At 49.2% G+C, this 19,952-nt stretch overlaps 1 long non-coding RNA gene across 5 annotated transcripts in view; it reads left to right on the top strand.

The window, feature by feature from the left end:
* Nucleotides 1-19,952, top strand: part of LOC132331966 (uncharacterized) — a 58,368-nt gene that overhangs the window by 18,111 nt on the left and 20,305 nt on the right. For 3 of the 5 annotated variants that reach the window (XR_009487719.1, XR_009487716.1, XR_009487715.1), the window contains exons 2-5: nt 1,885-2,088; nt 4,885-4,968; nt 5,637-5,743; nt 19,281-19,518. This is a non-coding gene — a long non-coding RNA (uncharacterized LOC132331966). Of the gene's footprint in view, nt 1-1,884; nt 2,089-4,212; nt 4,429-4,884; nt 4,969-5,636; nt 5,744-19,280; nt 19,519-19,952 lie in introns of all 5 variants that reach the window. The other 2 variants (XR_009487717.1, XR_009487718.1) reach the window with 2 other exon arrangements.

Here is a 19,952-nt window from a genome sequence, read left to right as displayed (position 1 = left end):
AATGTAGAGTACAATGAAGGAACACTTAAAAATATTAAAAAGAAAACAAAGATGGATTCAGTGAATAGTGTATGCCAGAGCAGGGCTTCAAATAGGTGTTCCCTTTGTGCACCACCTTGGTCTGGGTGAGGTACAGAGTTTATTCAAATTGAGTTAATTGGGTAGCTGATTTATCAGAGAGGTTGTCCAGTAACAGTGTGTTTGGTGACTGATCAAGGGGTGAGATGAGAAGAGGTGTGGCTGTTCAGGGGCAGAGGGGAGAGTGAGTCACTGACATGTGCTCCGTGGTAAATGGAGAGCAAAATCAAGTGATTATTGGCATTCAAAAGCAGTTAATCTGGTCACTTGGAAAGTGCCAGTTTACATCCTTGCCTTCTGAAGTGCTTCATTCTCCTATCTGTAAAATGGTTATGACAGTCCCTGCTCAGCAGCCTTGCTATGCCATGTGTTAGCAGTCATGGCTAATGTCACTGTTTGAAGTGGCTTGTGGCTGTTGCTTTCCTTGGAATTGCAGTATTTCTGCTCAGCAAAGGTACAGCTGACCTAGAAGTAAAGAAGTGAAAACAGCAAGTGTGAGATTATGTGGCGCACAGGAAGAGGAGGCAGCTCATTCCAATAAAACATGCAGTGGCATGTTGAGGTGGAGCTGTGAATCCAGGCTGCAGGATGCAATCTGGGATCTGCCTGAGCTTTGAAACTGGATGTGGCAATCGGACAGCAGTCGAGTTCTCTGCTGCTGTGGCTGGCAGTATTTTGAAAAACAGCTTTGACACACACATGCATAACAGATGACAATGGCCTTGTGAATGTAGATACAAAACAACCAATCCCAACCCCAGAACGCAGCAGGTGTGACTGGTTTCTCCTTCGTGGAAACTCCCGTTTATTGCAGTGGAGGCTGAGGCTGGTGTTCCAGGCAGAGCAGTCTTACGGACTCATAGAATTGCTTAGGTTGGAAAAAATCTCTAGGATTAAATGGGCGGTTTCCAGGTGTGATCCGTGGTGTGTTCTGATCCTGAAGTATGAACGTGGGGGTAAGATGTGAAAATTGGAGCCTTCTGTTACAGAGCAATGAAATCCTGCTGTGGTGCAGCAGCAGAGCTGAAGGCTTCCTGCAGTCACCCGGAGCTGGCTCTTGGCTGTGGGCAGCAGCCCCTGAGCTCGGCCGGCAGAGCCAGGGGAGCCCTGGCACAGCCCCCGAGCCCGGCCCGGGGCCCGCCGGGCTCCAGCGGCGCCGGGCGCTGCGGGCGGGCCCGGGGCACAGCGGCCCGCGGCCGTACCGGGCGTGCCCGGGACTGACTCGCTGTCTGGCACGGCTGAGATGGGTTCAGTGACACTCCCGGTGCCCGGCAGCCCGGCTGCCATCCCGCGGGGCCCTGGGCTCCGGGAGGGCCGGGCAGCGCCGTGCTGCCGGGCCGCTGCCCGGGGCGGGCGCACGGAGCGGCGGGCGGGCATTTCTCCTGCTCGGCTGGGCTCTATCCTGTGCTGTTACCGGGCGGAGCTGCAGTGAAACATCGCTGTGCACATCGCACATACTGCGACAGGGGCTGTCTTTAACTGTGGGAGTGTTCTTCTGTACACCAGCTCCAGACCAAACAGGGCTCAGCCTCCTCCTCCGCTCATGCAGGGATGTTGGGAGGATGAATCTCATCAGGTGTAGCAGCATCCAGGCACCTCACAGGCGTTCGATTACAGTAGTATCTGCCTCGTTCAATGCCCAGAGGGATAAAATAACTAAGGAGATGCTGCTCTTTTTTTAAACGCTATCTCTCTTTTATTACGTGGGTTAGAGTCTTTGTTCCAAACACAGTCCAGGCTGCCTGTGAAATCAGCAGTGTAACTGCATCCTCATGCACTGCATCATTTCCTTTCTTTTTCATACAGCCTCGTTGTGTTTCTCCCTTGGCGAGAGCCAGAGCCTGCGGGGCTCGCAGCGCTGCGCTCGGACACGGAGGGCTGGAAGCGGAGCCGTGCCGTGATTAAGTCACTCTCACAAGGTCACGCGGCGAATCGCTGGTGCTGCCAAGAATAGCACCCGAGTCTCTTGGCTCCCTCAAGCCCACCCTCAACTCCAGCCTCCTTTCCTCGGTGAGCATGATCTGATTCATAATGCAGCAGCTCTGCTGTGAGGCTGGCTACCTCTGTGATCCTGCTGCGGCTACAGAGGAAAACAGCCAGGCTCAGGCAGCAACAGAGATTGAACATGCCTGTAGCAAAAAGTCTAAAGCCCAGAAATGGTATTTAGCAGCTTATCTTATCTACAGATAAGCTCATAAAAATGTACTGACTCGTTAAAAATAGGTTTTAAAGTTCTTGGCAAATATCTTCGGCTTTTTATTCTTTTCTTTGCTGCAGTACAAAAATACCATTTCAATTATTCTTATTAGCTTTTTCTGGTCTTTTTTGAAAAGGACCAAATTATTGATGGGTGTTTTTAGCTGTTAATTGTGCCTCAAGTGCTAAACTTATTCCTGCTATTTGTTTGCAATATGTTTAGGCTATGTTTAGGCAAATGCAAATGTAAGTGGTTATTCAGTGCCTTGGCACTGTGAACAGAATGTACTGAACTCCTGTGGCTTGGTACAAAGCCTCAGCCTCCAGCACTAACAAAGCCTGTACAGGCAGCAGCTAAAATAGGAGAACTACCTAGGCTTGACAGAGGGGGTTCAGAAATCTGGGAAGACCATGAATCATGCGCCTAGCCTTTGTTCTATGGACTAGGTAAACGAAATAAGGGCAATTTTGCCCGTGTCCTGTTAGCTGAGGGTGCTCCGGAGGTCTGAGCATGTTCAGCCTGTACTGCTGGGGCCTGTGGAGCCTCTGCAATGTGCAGCTCAGCAGCAAGGTTCCCCTGGGCGTGCTGAGAGTCCAGAGCTCCTGGAGGATGACGGAGGCTTTCCCTGGCCTCTGCAATGTGCAGCTCAGCAGCAAGGTTCCCCTGGGCGTGCTGAGAGTCCAGAGCTCCTGGAGGCTTTCCCTGGCAGCGCTGCAGTGCTGGAAGCGAAGCGAGCCGCGGTGCCCAGCCTGCTGCGCGGTCACTGGCAGCAGCTCGGGATTTCTGCACTTGTTTGCCTCTTACCCAATCTATTTCAAGCTGTGATGGAATAAGGATGGCATTTGATTGCAGTACTGCTTGGCTTTTGTAACCCGTGTTTTAGATGGGAGGTTTTTCTATGTGTGCTTTTGTCTTCAAATGACTTCAGCCTGGGAGGTTTAGGCTTGGTGCTCTCTGCTGGCCTTTGCTGTGGCCTGGTGAGACAGCTCACAACTCTCTCCAGAGGGTGCCGGGTTACTGAGGTGAGAGGCCCTCAAAGGAGGAAGGTAGTGATGACTGTGGGGCACATAGAACAGAGCTTCCATCCTGGTCTAGGTCTCATGATGGAAATAAGGATGGCTTTGTAACTCTTTTTTTTGGCTGGGCTTTATTTATCATCTCTACAGTGTGTCTGTGTCTCCTGATCTTATGATCCAGAGGTGGCATGCTCTGAAAAGACTTTAGTATCTGGTGCTACAGGATTAATCTCTCCTGACATGGCATTGGTCAGCTGCTAATTCTGGGTCTAACACTGTTTTTCTGTGTTCATGTGCCTCTAACAGCAGAATGAGTGGCCTCCATCTACCACATAACATACACCTAAAACTGGTGCTCTGTTGTACCCCAAGTCTGAGACTTCTGCAAGCAGCCTGTCATGCAGGCTTGGCCCCACAGTTTTCAGTGGGTTAGGTACGTTGGTGGTTATAGTGAAGCTCAGTCTCATGTCACTTGTTTCAGTGCTGTGGGGAGTGAGGCAGCAGGCTTGCTGCTTCCTGCAAGTGAGTGCAGACAGGAGATGGATGTTTGCCATCCGGAAGGAAAACCAGGACTGGCATAGCGAGAAAAGGTAAAAAAAGCACTTGGTGGAGAGAGGGATGAAGTACAGAGAGGCAGAGAGGCAGTGATCAGTCACAGATGTCTTTTGTCTCCTTACATCATAACCTGAGAAACTCTGGGAAGCAAATGACCAAAGCTGCTGCTTTAGGCTGTCTTTGGGTGAAAAGGAAAAAACCATGGGACATCCCTGCTTTATTCTGAGTGTTTTTCAAGGCCTATGTTGATAACTGATATCCATATTGGTTGTCATTTGAAATTAGATTTCTGCCCATATATTCTTTTGCTTTCCTGTTTTGATGGCCAAATTTTTTATAAAAAACTTTTGATTTTAGATTTCCAAGCTGCACATACAAATACCAGATTTGGGGCAACTGTGTACCTGTTTCATGCACACAAATATCTGATACCTGTAACACCCCAGGACTGGAGCCCTCTCCCAGCCTTGAAAGCCCAGGGGCTGCTGAGCCATTGTGCAGGCTGGTGCTGCATGTGTGCCAGACAATCACCTTCTGCACAAAGTGAAATTTCAGCTGATGAAACCTCTGCCTGTGTGTAAGGTAGGTTAGAGTGAAATCTGGAATGGCTGGTATGTTAGAGTGAACTGCAGTTTGTGCTGTTGGGGCCCCAGGCCTTGCTCGTTACTGCCAGTGCTCTCTCCCCAGAAAACCTTCCCTTGAAGTGAAGAGGCAAATTGTAGCAATTTGGCCCAATGCAAGTACATGCTGCCCCAAAATCTAGCTGTGCAGTCACTAAAGAGAAGGCTGCTTGAGTCAGCTTTTGGTGAGAAGTATACAAAGAATTTGATCCTTTAAAAATATAGCTAATTCATTGTCTAATTTTAGAGTACAGCTCCTCTACTACAGATGCTATCTGAGGGACAGCTCAGAACCAGTGAAACCAAGGCTAGCATCCTATCTTATCCTGGTTTTACTAAATCAGATTTAGGCCAGTAAGACCCAATGGGTCTTATTCTTACATGTACTTTATTGCTGGGTCCTTTCTGTTGATTTCAGGGTTATGAAGCTTTCTGCAGCAAGATTTGAAGCAGCCAGATTCCAGCTTAGATCAAAGTCCCTAGGATTCACTTGTGACTTCTGGTAAGGCTTCTTTATGGTATTCCTGATTCACATTTTGAAGTCATAAGGTTTTATTGTGTATGAAATGCCATAGGAATTTTCTGCTGACCTTTCAAAAACTTGTTACACTTCAGTGTCTTTTGCTTGTGATTTCCAAAACAACCTGTGTTCTGTAAGAGCAATTCTTCACAAAGCTTTGGATGTGTTTTCCAGCACTTCCTGAGGGTGTCCCTGGTCCAAGCTCTGCTTTGGTGTGAATGCATGAGAAACTAAGAGACTGATTGCTTTCTGCAGCTCACCTTCATTTTTCCTCTTGTGTTAGGGGCCATAAAGCAGAAAAGTAATTGAAAAATGGGAGCTGAAGACAGTGCTGTATATGTTCTTGTGTGAGCTGGTTGCCCTTCTTATTTCTTGCCTCTTTACTCAGTTGTTATGTATTTGGATTGAAAATGGAGGATTTTTGTCTGGCTGAGGCAGGCTGGTGGCCCCCAGTGGCCCAAGGCCCCCTGGCCCTGGACAGGCCACTTGTCCTGTGGTACTTGCAGCAGCTGGCTCTGGCTGACCAGCTTGCTTTACGTAGGAGGCTGAAACATCCACGGTCTGAGACACGAAAAACTGAGCAGCTGATTGCTTTGGAGCCTGCAAAGGCCCAAGTAACACTCTGGCATTCTTTATTTGTGTGGTCCCAGGATGGAGCCTGGTGGGAGCAGACAGTGCTTGTGCTGAGGCTGAAGTGTTTCCCCTCATGGAAAAGATGAACAAGCCAGTTCCACATCAGCTTTCTTTTCTGAGCCTTGTGAGTACTGTCAGTGTACATCCATGTTCTTGCTGCTGCCTCCTGTAGCACAGTCCATGCTTTGGTCTTCCCATCCCTGCCTGGGCTCTTTCTGCAGGCAGCTGCTGGTGACTGTCCTGTTTGCTGTCTGCCTGCATCCACTGTCCTGATTTTGTTTTCTCTGTCATTCATTGATGGGTGAACACCTTGTGCAAGCTCCATGCCCACCTGTCTGGAAATTGTTCTCTGTCTCTGGTTGTGAGTGAGATCTGCAAGTTTGGTTCATCTTCCACTTCCTGGCTCTGATTATCCTCCCTTTCCTGAGCAGTGTGGTTCTGCTGCATGCATGAAAATTGTGCAGGGGCCAGGCTGGAGTGAGCCAGGAGCATTCATCCCCCAGCACTTTACACCCCTCACAGGTACCTGAAAGAGCCTGTGAAAGTGGCTGGTGTCCTGAATGTGCACATGCAGAGTGTGACAAACGAGCCAGATGCCCATTTTTTGGTGAAGTAAGTCAAGCAGGGGTATGCAGACAGGCAGGGTTCTACTGAGGGACCCTCCTTTGTGCATGTGGCTCTCCAGTTTGTCCCCAGTGCCACATTACTGCTTGTGAGCCTCTGCCCTGGGCCTGTGGTGAGAGATGAGCAGCTGGCAGGAAGGTGGCAAGAATGTGCTACTCGAGCATAGGTTGCTCATGGCTGTGTTCCCAGTCTCCAGATGTGTGGCTGCTCTGGGATGCCCAGAGCTCCCTCTGTGCTGTGGCAAACAATTCCATTATTAGCTCAGTGGCAGCTTTCCATATGCCAACACTCGTGACTGCAGGACTGTTTAATTTTCACTACTCCAAAGTATTTAATTTGTCAGTTGTTAGCTTCTGCTTTGTAAAGATCAAATGCCAAAGTCCTCACCTAGATTTTTACTCAGTTAGGGGTGGGACATGGATTCTGTATGAACAGACCATTAGATCTAGTCAGGATCAGGGGCAGGATCAGAGGTAGCATAAGGTCTTGAATTCAGAAAGTCAGTCACTTCTAGGCTAATCAGTAGAAACCCCTTGTCTTCAGGGAGGGGTGCCTAATCTCCCTTCTTCTGTTAATTTCTGTTTGGAGAAATGAAAAATCAGTACTGCTAAAACCACTGCCCACTCACATTTTGAAGCTGGACTGTGCAGATGAGGTGTGTGGTTGTGAGTGCCTGACTGAAGGTTTTGGCCCCTCTCTGGTGTGGAGAGCTGCTGCTGTCAGCAGATCATCCTGCAATTCACTGCTGGGGGCCTCTCTTTAATTATTGAGTGCCAGAGTAGATATATATTGAGTTACCTTGCTGGCAAATATAATCTCCAGCATCTTGAGCAACTGCAATATTCTCAGTTTTCCTACCTGCATAACATAGTCTTCTTCAAAGAATCTAAAACAAGACAAAATATGGTTTTATCCACTGCTTGCCTAGCAGTGCGTGTTTCCAGAGAACAACAGGTTGCACGCTGGCTTTGAGGGTAGCCTTCCCTGGCAGCATGGATTGCTCTTATACACAGTCAAGCCTGCACTTGGATGTGCAGCAGAATGAAGCAGGATGTGCACGGTGCCCTTGGAAACCAACCAACCAAACCAAAAAACCAACCTCCAACAAAACTAACAAAAATTCAGAAAAAAGAGAGCGCAGTCTAGGCCAGCACAGCTTTATGAGAGGAAAGTCCTGCTTATCAAACCTGATTTCCTTTTGTTACAAAGTAACCCCCCTAGCTGATCAAGGAGAGTCACTCAAAGTAATCTTTGGAGATTTCAGTAAAGCTTTCAATACTGTCTCTCATAAGACCCTTCTGGACAAACTGTCCATCTCACTGCTGGATAAGCATGTCAGGGGATGGGCGAGCAGCGGGCTCACGGCTCAGGTGCAGAGGGTGGCACGAGGCTGGCACCAGGCCCTTCGTGGAGTTCTGCAGGGCTCCACCCTTGGCCCTGGGCTCTTCAGCATCTTCATAAATTACTTGGATGCAGGACTGGAGGGATATTATCAAGTTTGCAGACAATAAAAACTGAGAGGGGATGTTGACTCCCGCGAAGTCAGGGAGGCCTGCAGAGAGACCTCAGCAAATTAGAGGGCTGGGCAATCACCAAACTTGGGACGTTCAGCAAGGGCCAGTGCCAGATTCTGCACCTGGGAAGGGGCTCCCTGGATCTGCAGGCTCACTGGGGTCCGTGCTGGCAGAAAGTTGCACATGAGTCAGCAGTGCCCTGCAGCCAGGAGGGGCAGGCGTGTCTGGGGGCACCAGGCACAGCATGGCCAGCTGGCCAAGGCAGGGATTGTCCTGCCCTGCTCTGAGCTGGGGCAGCCTCACCTCCAGTGCTGGGAACAGCCCTGGCCACCACAACAGAGAGGCATTAAGCTGTTAGTGTCCAAAGGAGGGCAACGATGGTGAAGGGCTTTGAGGGGAAGCCAGATGAGGAATGTCTGAGGGTTAAGCCTGGAGAAGACTGAAGGGAGACTTCATCACAGTCTACAGCTGCCTCATGAGGAGAGGAGGAGGGGCAGAAGGTGATCTCTTCTCTGTGGTGACCAGTGGCAGGACCTGAAGGAATGGCCTGAAGTTGTCAGAGGAGGTTTAGGTTAGATATTAAAGGAAGTGTGTGGTTGGGCATTGGAACAGGCTTCCCAGAGAAGTGGTCACAGCATCAAGCCTGGCAGAGGTCAAGGAGCATTTGGACAATACCTTCAGGAACATTGTGTGATGCTGCAAGACCAGGAGTTGGACTCCGCGGTCCTTGTGGGTCCCTTCCAACTCAGCATGTTCTGTGATTCTGTGGATTTTGCTCTCACTGCTGTGAAATATTCCATTTGTGAGCTGTTGCTGTAGAAGACCTGGCTGACATGTCTTGATGGAGCTGCAGTGGAAGTCCTGGTGCAGGACTCCAGAGGCTGCCTGCATCCGTGCAGGCTGTACTGGCGTCACTTGCAGGAGCACTCGGAGATGGAGGTGGGGAGAGAAAATCAACACAGACATTTATAATTTTTCCCATCTTGCAGAGATGCAAATGGCAGCCAGAGTTCTCCATCCCTTCTCTGTCCTGCTGTCACACACAAGCTGCAGGTATCAGAGCTGCGAGCCGTGGATCCCCTGACCTCTGGTTCCTGTGAAGTCCTCTGGATAAGAAGTCTCCAGTGCTCACAGCCATGTTCTTCCAATGTATGGCAAGCAAACCTTGCCGTTCCTTATTTTGTAAAAGAAATAAAACTGGTGAATTCCGTGTAATCCTCATGACAGTTAACAAAAGAAAGAAACATTACCCAATGCCTAAATGGAAAAAAAGGCAGTATTGTGGTTAGTCGAATAGCTTTGTTAGTCACAAGTTCCGGAGAATTTCCTGAGTCAGGCAGGAGCAGCGAGCCCGAGCTCCCTCCGGTGTGAGCCCCGGGTTTGTGGCTGCAGCAGCGCTGGCAGGTCCTGGCAGGGTGAGTGCAGCCCGGATCTCGGCTGCTGCTGCTGCATCCTGGCGAGAGCAGGGCGGCAGGGCTCCATCTACCGCTGTGTGGGGAGAAGGCAAAAACAACCAGGATGGCGTTCCTCCGCACGGGAAAGCTGCTGGGTACGGTGAGCTGCATGCGCTCTTCTTTTTTTCTTTTTTTCTTTCTTCTTTTTCTCTTCTCCCCTGTGGTTTCCAGAGCCCTTCACTTCCAATCCAGTTCCCTGACTGGGACATTGTGCAGGTCTGTAGCTGGGGACAGTCCCCATGTACATCATGTCATGTGAGGCTGGAGAAAACAGCATGGAAACAAAGTGGCTTGTACACACACACAGAATTGGAAGCAGAATCTGAGAGGAACCCTGATTTCCAGTCTGATTATCTGACAGGATGGGGTTCATGCTCCAAAACAGGTTGAATACAGAGAGTTCTTGGAGGGCTGCAGGAGCAAGAACAGGGTCAGGATAGTGCACAGTTCTGGGGCTTCTTGCCTGATGTGCCAGTGCTCTGCTTCTGAATCTCCTCTCCTTGTACAGCCAAGACATGTTTCTTCTCTACTTACCCATGCCCAGGCATTTATATGAGAATGGAGCTCTGCATGAGCCATAGGTCCCCTTCTGCCAAGCTTGGGGATGCAGTGAGGGGTGTGAGCCCTGAACTCAGGCCTGTTTGCAAGTTCTGCAAGCAAATTTGCTTCTCAATACTTCCTGCTAGGATCCTACTCTTTGCTTGCAGATTGTAGCTGAACAGGGAACCAGGCTGTCCAGGGCAGCTGTGGCTGCCCATCCTTCAAGTGTTCAAGGCCAGGACAGGGCTTGGGGCAGCCTGGGATAGGGGGAGGTGACCCTGCTGATGGTGGGGTTGGGGGACAAGATGGTTTTTAAAGGCGTCTTCCAACACAAACTAGTCTGTGATTCTATATTGAAAACGGAATATTTTCCCCTGTCCTTGATATCTGCAATCACCTGAGTTAACCCTGCTGTGCTGGGTGAGATACTGTTCTATATACCTGGTGCTGCCCAGTTTGAATAACTCCTGAAGGATAATGTGTGCAGCAAGATTTTAGGATTTAGAATACTAGGAAAAGGTGCTAATTTCTCTTTGCAAGTGATTTGCTGGTAGTGAGAACCCATGTTATTCAGTGCTTGCAGGGAACATGAGAAGTGTCTGGATTCTTAGGCTTCCACAAAAAGTTAACTGATAGTTCTGCACCGATGGCAGGAAGAGTTTGAGCTTACATTATTTGCCTGGGAGAGCTTGTCTCAAGTTATGTGAACAGATGTTTCAGATTTGAGTTCAGCCTGGCAGAAAAGGGATATCAATCTAGTCCCCTGCATTTCCCATCTTTTGCTTGGGAAAAAAAATCATAAGTGAGTTTCTTTTTTTTCCTTTTAACTGGATTTTTCTTTACCGTGAAACCAAAATGCAAATTCCTGGAAAGGAGGAGAGGTTCACTTTTATCCAACCCAGTACTTAAAGCTTTTCACTTGTTTGCTCAGCTGCCTTGTATTTGTCAGCATTTTCATGTGTGGAGCTGCAATTATCTCTGAAAAACATCACAAACAGTTAAACACCCCAAAACCTCCCCTTGAGAAGACATGGTCTGCTTTCCACATTTTGGTGCATTACACAGCCAGGCAGCCCTTTGTGTAGTGGCTCGTGTGCTGCAGCAAGAGGAACGTTAAAAAAAAAACCAAAAAACTTCTGACACAGCTGTCAGCAATTAAACTGTGTGAGGCTTTGCTCACAGAGGTTAGGGGGAAGCCCAGGGAAATCTGCAAAAGCTTTCAAGAGGAAGCACTGAAAATACATGCCAGAAATCAAGGAATAAACTGCAGATGACAAAGACACATCTCCACAGACTACCAGGGAAGAGTTTGGTTTGACAGGGGCTGTGGAGCCATGGAGCTGTGCTGGATGAGGCTGAAGGTGGCAGTGAATGGAAATACTTAGGCCAGATAAGCATGCCCCATACTGACTTTTATGGGAGAATTCATCCATGTATTCAGTGGGCAGATCCCACAGACTGGAAGGTGGAGGGCCCTCCACTCCTGCTGGTGCTGCTGAGCAGTTTTTATACCATGCCTGCTGTCTGCAAACCCTGAGGACCTGTTTTCAGGCAGAAGATGGTGTTGTCACCCCAGGGACAGGGCAGCAGAAGGATCAGTTGGAGTTGGAGAGCAGCAGGTGGTGGCACTGGAGTGACATGCTGTAACATCCCAGCACTTGGCATATCCCTGCAGGCCTGGAGGAGATCAGGTCTGCCATCAGCAGCAGGTGAAGAGATAAGAAGTGAGAGGAGCACCTGCACACCTGGGAGCCACGGGGAAGGCCATGCTGCCAGGCACCGTGGGCAGGTACAGGCTGTCCCACCCCATCTCTTGGGCAGAGTGAGCTCCCACGTTTGGGTTTAGCCCGCTGCTGACTAAGCGTGGCCTCAACAGCATCCCAGTCTTTGGGACTGGAGGAAGTGGAGCTGAGCACCTGTGTGTTGTCCTTGGGGCTAGCACAGCCGTGCAGCAGAGCTGTCCCCACACTCAGGGCAGCCCAGCCTCGGGTGGGAGCTCTCCTGGCAGCATGGGGGCACAGAAGGAGTTGGGTGATTGTAGTCCCTTGTTTACATGGTAGCAGAGTCAGGCTGTGGGCACGGTGCAGACCCTGGGAGTTTGCTGCTGCTGCAGCAGTGTTTGTAGCTCAGGCCCTCAGCTTCCCAGGGATTTCAGTGCTGTGTGATGTGGGACAGAGCTCACCCTTTCCTTGGTCACCCCTTTTTCCTACAAAGTGTCTGCTGAATTCTGCCAAATTAATAATTTATTCAGCTCTCTCACCCTGCAGCCCATGGTGATGCACCCATTGCCAGCAGCAGGTTTGAGCAAGGCTGGGAGTTCCCCAGTCCCCAGAGAGGACTGGAGCTGTCCTGGTCTCCTGGGGAGAGCGTGAGCGTGGTGGGAGATGGGATCTGCAGGGCGCAGTGAGCGGTCTGGAATCACATCTGAAACAGCTGAACCGTGACATTTCTCTTGACAGGAGCGGTGAAAGGCCACAGATGCTTCCTTTCTGTGACTCAGAAACTTGCAAATCTTCTTTGATTCACACCTTATAAGTAAAATTAGCCTGTGCCTCACTGCTGCCAAACTCTTTCAAAGCAGAGATACTCGTACAAAGGAATTCAGCAACAGAAATGCAATTCACTTGTGGATCAGATTACTGTTATTTCTGACTGGAAGTGGTACCAGAAATACTTGCAGGGATTTCCACTTTACCTTTGAAAAGATGTGCATATTGTTGGTAGAAAAATAGCAGCTTGGGAGGATAATTCACATAGGTTAGGGGACAGGGAGGGGAATGAGCCCCATGGGGCTGCTGCAGTGATGAGTACAAGAGTTCAGCTTTGGCTATAACGTTCAGTCACTTTGAAACAGGGATCTTCAGCTGTTGTTACTGGGAATGTTGTGACGTGAGCTGCGATTGCTGCTGCTCAGCAGGACATTTCCAGCCCTGGGCCTGAGCTTTCAACCAGCACACGGGTCTTTATGCTGCTTCCCAGAGAGCTGTCAGACACATTCCTTGCATGGGGGATTCTTCAGGTGAGGCTCAATGGAAAGAAGGATTTTGTTGATTCTTAAGGCAGCAATTGTCTGTGACACTGATGAATGTGATGTACCTTGAAATATGAACTCACCATCAGCTGGGAGCATCAGTCAAGAAAAGATGTGGCACTTAAAGTCCATGCTGTTAACAGTCTGTGTTTTGCAGCCAGCTGTAACTGAGGCCTCAGTTCCCGTGCTGATGCTCCTGGGGACAGAGCCCGATGGCATCTGCAGAGTGGGGCATGGAGGGAGCCAGAGCCACAGGGAGGGACTGCAGCCCCTGTGCCCACAGTGACAGCAGAACGTCATGGTCCCCTCAGAGCCAGCACAGAGCAGGCATCTCCAACAGGGTTAACTGCCAGGGACAGCCAGGGACAGTGTGAGCCTTGGATTTTAGTGCAGAAACTTGTTTGCTCATAATCTGTGGGGGTGAGTTTTAGAACAAAGCCAAGAGTGCTCTGATCATAGTCTGAAATACTGATACAAATGGTGGGAGGAATGGATGTCTGTAGTATAATATATATAATATGCATGCAGACATTTTTCTTCCTGTCACACCAAGAGTTGTAAACCAAATGAGTACAAAAGCAATTTACTTAGGAAAAAGTTAGGCACGTTGCACTGGAAATAGACCTGGTTATACCACTTACCCCAAAATAATATCATTAATATCTTTGGGTGTCAAGTGAAGCCTTTCTAAACAATGACACATTTTTGTGGCCATCTTGGCCAGGTTTGTTCTTTCTGCTTGATGAACTGTGCACAGAGAAGGGGATCTCCAAGGAGTGAATTTTTTTGCCCTTTGGAAATGTGTGTGAAAGGGACAGCAGCATATGGACTTGGCATGCCCCAGGCATGGCTCTGGGAGCCTGGAACATTTTGTGCCTGCAGCAAGTGTAGGAGAAGGGAGGAGGAGAGTGGAGCAAGTGACTGCAGTGAGCTGCATGGTGATGGCAGGGAGTTCCCCTCTGGGAGCAGGAGCAGCAGGGGGGCCCAGCCCTGACCCACGCTTCATCACAGCTGAGGTGGGAAACAGGCCTCGTACCGAGCCCCTTCCCTGCCTCGTGGGTCGCAGCAGAACTGGGAGGTTCTCATGAAGAGCCCCTGGCAACATCTGGACCAGACAGTGCAGATAAAATTGGCCTTGGAAGCACAGCTGGCTTTGGAAGCACAGCTCTGCCAGAGCCTTCAGCTGTGAGTGGAGGCAGAAGCATGCCGTGGCTTTGCTGAATGTACCACTATAAGATGTTTTTATGCATCAGAGACTCCAAATGTTGTGCAGAATAATGAACTAAAAATGAGACCATAGAACTCTTGCACAAATTGCAGATGAGCACAGGCAGGTGAGCATAGCACACATGCTGAAAGCCTGAAAGAGGCTGCACGTGGCCATATCCTGCACAGCAAGTCTTCAGCACATTGTGTAAGGCAGAGCTTGCAGCTCTAATGGCAGTGCCTTTGGTCTCTCATTATGGATCTTGGACAACAACCCATTCGATTTGAAAATAACAAGCACAGTTAAACAGAGTGTGTTTTTCTGTGCCCCAAATGTGTGATGCCCCCCAGGGAGGTCCAGTGGAAGGTTCATGTGCCTTTCAGTAGGTGTCATTGCCCTCCTTAACGGAAGATGTTCTGATTCACTCTCAAGAAGTACTGATCGAGGCTTGGGCCTGTGTCCCACTGACATCCTGAGCAGATGCTTTTAGTCCCTCACTTTTCATTGCTGGTATCTCCCTGTTTTGCTGGGAGCAGCAGCAGCAGCACTGCTCTGGCCTCACTGCACGAAGGTCGGGTGACACTGCGCCATTGCCTCCCACCGTTTCTGTTGGATGGTCTTGTCTGTGTGTTCTGCACCAGTGATGGTTCCCACGCCCTGGCACTGAATATCACATCCCATTTTTGTGAAACGATACTGATTTGCAGATACCCAGTCTCTCCCAGAGCTGTGCCTGCCCCAGTAACTGCTGGGAACCCCACAGGCCTGGCAGAGGTGCCAGAACTCCCCTGTGTGCAAAGCGTGCCAGGCTCACGCAGTGCTTGCTCACGGAGCAGGGAGAAGCATGAATGGGAGCAGATTTTAGGTTTATTTTAGTCAAGAAAATCCAGGGATGTTAATTACTGAGCTGTCATCAATTTCAGTGACTGCAGAACCCAATTAGCCTCTAATTTTAGTTTCATGCTAATGCCATTGTCAGCTCTTTCTGTACCACAGGTGAGGCAGTCTTAGATGTGGCTCCACAGTTGCTTTGTGTGGGTGGCTGCTTCCTAGAACCTGACACCCAGCAGGGAAATTGGGGCAGCATTTGGAAATGCTTTGAAAGGCCCTGGGGTTTTTATACAACATTTTTATTGCTGTCCTACTGCTATAACACAAAGGGCTCATGTGGGCACCAGCCCTCATGAGGCACAATTTCCCCTTGGCTGACACCCCAGCTGGCAAATGATGAGGCTCAACACAGTCCTGTTGGGGGTCTGAAGGGGGGAGGCTGCTAATTGCAGGATGCTATAGGCATGCACCCTGTACCTGTGAGCAGCAAGGAAGGACTGCAGTGTTCTTTAGGCAGTGGCCACCTGTGGCTTTCTGGGAGACTCCAGGAAGGATGGCCAGCTCTGTCCCACTTGTGCTGGCATGGTCTGAGTGCACTCCTGGACTCCTGGGTGCTGTGCTCCGTGCACCCCTGCTCTGGGCTGCAGCAGCACTGAGCTCAGCCTGCCCTGGATTCCTCGGCACTGCAGGGCTGGGAGTTCCAGCTGTGGCTGCACTTTGTGGCATTCTTCTGCTTGCAAGTATTTCTGCACAGCTCTGTTATTCCTCATGGATTTTGTACTGGTGTAAAAGTGGTGCCTGACAGAGTAGCCTGGGCTGTCTGGAAACACCTGGGCACAATTGGGTTTGGAGCACAGTGGGGAGGTGGTTCTTTTCTGGAAAATACCAAACACATGGTAAACAGATGGAAACAAATGGGAGATGAGTGCCAACATCTGTACCAGGAGCTCAGCACTTTTATCCAATGGAACCATAGCATGGAAAAAATGTCCATAGGATGTAGAAGTTTACTTAAACATGTATTTAGTGTTAATGAGTGGACCCACAGCACAGGCTTTCTGACTTGGAAGCCAGCTGCTGACATAGAGCAGCTGAACTTGGTTTGCAGAGAACTGTTGTTCTCCTGTGGATTTGCAGGTGCAACACAATGACACGTGAACTGTTTGTGCTCTCAGCCATCCTGGAGGATACACAAAGGCTGGAGGATGACTGGAATGCCATAACAAGTTTTCCACAAAGAAACTCAGTGAAGCTTCAGAGATCTCCACCGGCTCATGCTGCTTCTGAGACATGTCCAAGCTGATGGTCACATATAGGTCCTTACAGCTCCTTTTGGAGGTTTGAAGGCTTTGTTTTCCAGCAGAAGAGCTTTTCTGGGTGTCATTTGTGCTGGACTGACCTCCCAATAAAACTGTTACTAAGACCTGACAACAGAGTAGGTAGGACAGCCCTGTCAAGGAATGGATAATCTCCCCTCTTTAAATACACTTTCTATTTATGTTGGCAGTGTACAGGCATCTCAGGATTTTACCTGCTATCCCAGACCTACACTTCAAAACTGCCACCAAGGAAACTTCTCTGCAAATCTCCTTCTATTTCAAAACTTCTTAACTGAATAATGTGGGTTGGCAGATACATCACTGCCTATTGAGGCTCACAGCCAAAGAATGTTCAAAAGGAAAAGAAAATATTTGGAAAGTATTTTTTTACTATCAAACAGACCTGCAAATTGTATCAGCTGAGGGGGATATACCAATTGTTCCTGTTAATTTTTTCATGGTTACTTTATTTTTCATGTTTATCAGAATGTTTCAGTTCATACCTCAGACATCTCAATCTCTGCAAGTGTCAGGGTCCCCTGGAGGGGCCAGCAGCTCTGTGTGCCCCCAGATCAGCTGGCAGACATCTGCCTTGTGTTAGGAGAAACATGATCTTCCCACTGGCTTGGACCCATGGAAGGGGGTGGGAACACTGTGAAACTGCTGCTTAAACCAACACATAGCCCAGCATTTCAGAATAAATAAGCAAAATTAGTTGCCTGCCTTTTCTCAGGAAAAAAAATTATAATTTTCAGGAGAAAATGATGCTTTTCTGCACTCTTTTGTGGAAGCTGCTGTGGATGCCAGGTTGGTTGTTAGCCCTGGGATTGGCTGCTGGGGACTGGGCCACGGAGGGATGGTGGAGACTGCCTTGGTTTTACCATCTGACTCCAGATCTGGCTTCTGGCTCTCTCTGACACTGCCAGTGCTATCAGCAGGGCTTGGCTGGAGTTAATTGAATTAAATGGGACACTTGCCAGGGACACCAGTTATCTCCTGCAGTCATTAGCACAAGAAGGGTGTAAGGATTAGCTCTTGTTTGCTGTCTCAGGTGTTAGTGGTGATACCAGCTGACACATTAAGGTCTTGTCAACAGCAGCATGTTTTGGAAGAGACAGCAGCCTCTCTAGCTGATAATACCTGTATCAATTCTTTTAAATGCAGGTATTCCTCATTGGAATAATTTTTTTTAGTCCTTGCTTTGAATAGTTTAATGAGTCTCATTTCAGGGAGTCAGCAAACGTCTAAGACAGGTACACCCACTTCTGACTGAGAACACTTCCCAAAGACTCACTCTGCAGCCCTTGGAGCTGGCCGTGGTGTGGGGTGAGAGCTGCAGAGGAGGGACTGCTGCTGGGTGCTGCTGGTATCACATGAACTCTGCCGTGGGGGAGGAAGGACCTGAGCTTTTGGTTTCTGAAGCAAATTGCTCTGATAAATAAAGGAAAGATTTAACTACTGCAGGAAAGCGTGGAGATTTGCTCTTTGGCATTCTGGATGAGAACTTCTGGTCCTGAAGTCTGTACAATTACTGAGGCAGCAATGGGCACATGCCCATGGCTCACCTGCAGTGGTGCCCACGTCCCACGTGCCCAGCCGAGGCAGTGCCTGTGTCCCACCCATGGCAGTGCCCACTTCCCATGGCCCACATTGCCCATGTCCCACCCACAGGGGTGCATCCTCTTGGTGGCTCGCCTGGAAGTGAGGCACTGCTGCTTCCTGGGGCTGGGGAGCACCAATTAACACTAATTAACAAGCAAAACTGGTGATGAAGTGCTGAGCTCAGCCATCTCTGCCATCCACAGTGCATGGGGGAGTGCATCCTCTGCACAGGGGCTTTGGGGGGTGCCTGGGCAGCAGAGCAGCCGTCGCTGAGCAGACAGTTCCAGTCCCTCTGGAAGTTGCCACGTGAAGCCCTGGGTGAGGCTTGCCCTGTGCGTGGCTGGCAGGGAGGTTCTGCCAGAGCCACAGGAGCTGTGGCTGGGCTGGGCCCTGGCTGGGTGAGAGCAGCCAGCACAGCAAACCTCGACCCTGGCCCCTCCACGGATGTACCCTCCCAGAGCCCCAGGCACAGGCAGGCTCTGTGGTGACACTGCCAGTTCCACGCAGCCCTCTGCACGCTCTGCCTGCTGGAGAGGCCCATTGCAAACTCGCTTTGGGCGGTCTTAAAAACTGCTGAACTTTCAAACTAAGTTCTTGTGATTGAATATTTATTGTTGAACTCAGCTTGAAATGTAAAACAAAGCCTAAAACTAGGGATGCTTTTGATTTTAGTGTAAATGCTGACAGCATTTTTAATTTATACAATATTTTAGTAGTGAATGCTTAAAATTATTCTGGTGTTTTGTGTCCTCAGCTGTTTTTCTCTCTACTGTGGTTAGCCCTAGAGTCTGCATTGGAATGAGTGACATGCAGAGATCAGAGACTTACGACAGGCTCAGCCTAGAGTGGCCCAAGACACGTAAGTGTAGGATTTTCTGGCAGTGCCAGGGGGTCAGAGCTGCTTTATGGCCCCGTTCCACGTCAGAAGAACGGCTGAGGCATTCCTTCGTGCCCACTGCACTGTAACAGGGTCAACTTTCACCTGGTTGGAGCCTGCCAGGATCACCAATTTGAGTCCATTCTGCCATTGGAAAATTGTTCATTTTCATGGATCAGTCAGAATTAATGTTGTGTGGCAGTGAGAGTGCAGGTCAGTGCAGGTCAGTGAGGTGCTGACGGCCACTCTGGGGCTACTGGCCCTGACCTTGGCACACACTGCCAGGGCCAGGGCTGGTGCCAAGGCACAGCTGCCAGTATCTCCTATACTCTGCAGGAGTGTCAAGAAGTACAAAGGACTTGGGCAAACCCAAAAATCCACAAAATGCCTTTTGGTCTCTTTAACAGAGTCACATCAATGTTTCTTTCATGTAAAATGTCCATGGGGCTTTGCTGCCTCCACAGTGAAGTGCATTCCAACAGTAACTGCAATAACTAGTAAAAAGAATTATGAGGCATGGGGGCAGAGCTGGGCTCCTGCTCTCCTGCAGCAAAGGCACTGCTGGCTGCAGCTCTGGAGGTTAGCACTGCACACTTGCACTGCACAGCCGTCTCTTTCTCAAATAGATATGTCACTTACGCTTTCCTTAATTAAAATTTCAGCTATTCCTGCCTCTGTGCACATGCCTCTGTGCACATATGTCTGACTGTGAGTGCTGCCGTGTTTGGAGCTGTGTGGTGGCTGCTGTCAGAGCCCAGGAATGCAGCCTCAGGAACAGAACCCTGCACAGGCAAACTTGGTGGAACCTGGGCAGTGTCTGGAGCAGCAGTTAGGAATCTGGGACTGGGAGCTGACTGTACTTGCATTCCCAGGAGGACAAATCAGGGCCTCGATTGCCAGGTTTGCAACTTTTAAAAAGCCTTTACTTTAATGAATGTGTAGCCTAAGTGTCATTGTTCTTTTCTCCATTCTGGGCTTTTTTTCAGAAAACAAGATCAGTTTATGAAACTTAAATCTCTGCTAAAATAGAAATTTTATCTAGAGAAGTCCCTCTGTGCTTCCATTCCTAGTATAAACCAAATTTATTTACTTCTGTAGTTGAAATTGCATTACTAAAGAACATAAAGTTTCTTTAGTGTTGCTTGATGGTTTTTGTCTGGTTTTGAATGGAAATTTGGATTATATGACCATCTTGTGGCTGTAACCCTTGTCAGTTCATTTAAATTAATGTTTTGGTTTCTTATTTATTATCGCAAAGTTTATTGGTTTGTTAGGAATAATACCCAGATTTGTGATGCAGAGAAGGTAAAGCTGAGCCCACCTGGAATCCTCAG

The sequence above is a fragment of the Haemorhous mexicanus genome, chromosome 10 (genome assembly GCF_027477595.1).
Source record: "Haemorhous mexicanus isolate bHaeMex1 chromosome 10, bHaeMex1.pri, whole genome shotgun sequence".
Lineage (NCBI taxonomy): Eukaryota > Metazoa > Chordata > Aves > Passeriformes > Fringillidae > Haemorhous > Haemorhous mexicanus.
This window is presented reverse-complemented; position numbering and strand designations above follow the sequence as displayed.